The following is a 361-nucleotide window of genomic DNA, read 5'->3' on the forward strand; positions in this document are numbered from 1 at the left end:
TAAAATCTATTGGTCTTTCTTGAACTTTGAATCAACCTCTTATCCACTGTATTAGTTATCTATTGCTCCAATACAAATTACCCACAAAACTTAATGGCTTAAGACCACAAACATTTATTATTATTTTTAAAAATATTTATTTGTTTATTTATTTAGGCTGTGCTGGGTCTTAGCTGTGGCATGTGGAATCTAGTTCCCTGGCCAGGGATCGAACCCGGGCTCCCTACATTGGGAGTACAGTCTTAGCCACTGGACCACCAGGGAAGTTCTCACAAACATTTATTTTTTTTTAACAGTTTCTGTGAATCAGAATTTGCACATGCTTCCCTGGGTAGCTCTGACTCAGGGACCCACCTGAGTT

The sequence above is a fragment of the Leucopleurus acutus genome (genome assembly GCF_964270905.1).
Source record: "Leucopleurus acutus genome assembly, chromosome: 13".
Classification (NCBI taxonomy): domain Eukaryota; kingdom Metazoa; phylum Chordata; class Mammalia; order Artiodactyla; family Delphinidae; genus Leucopleurus; species Leucopleurus acutus.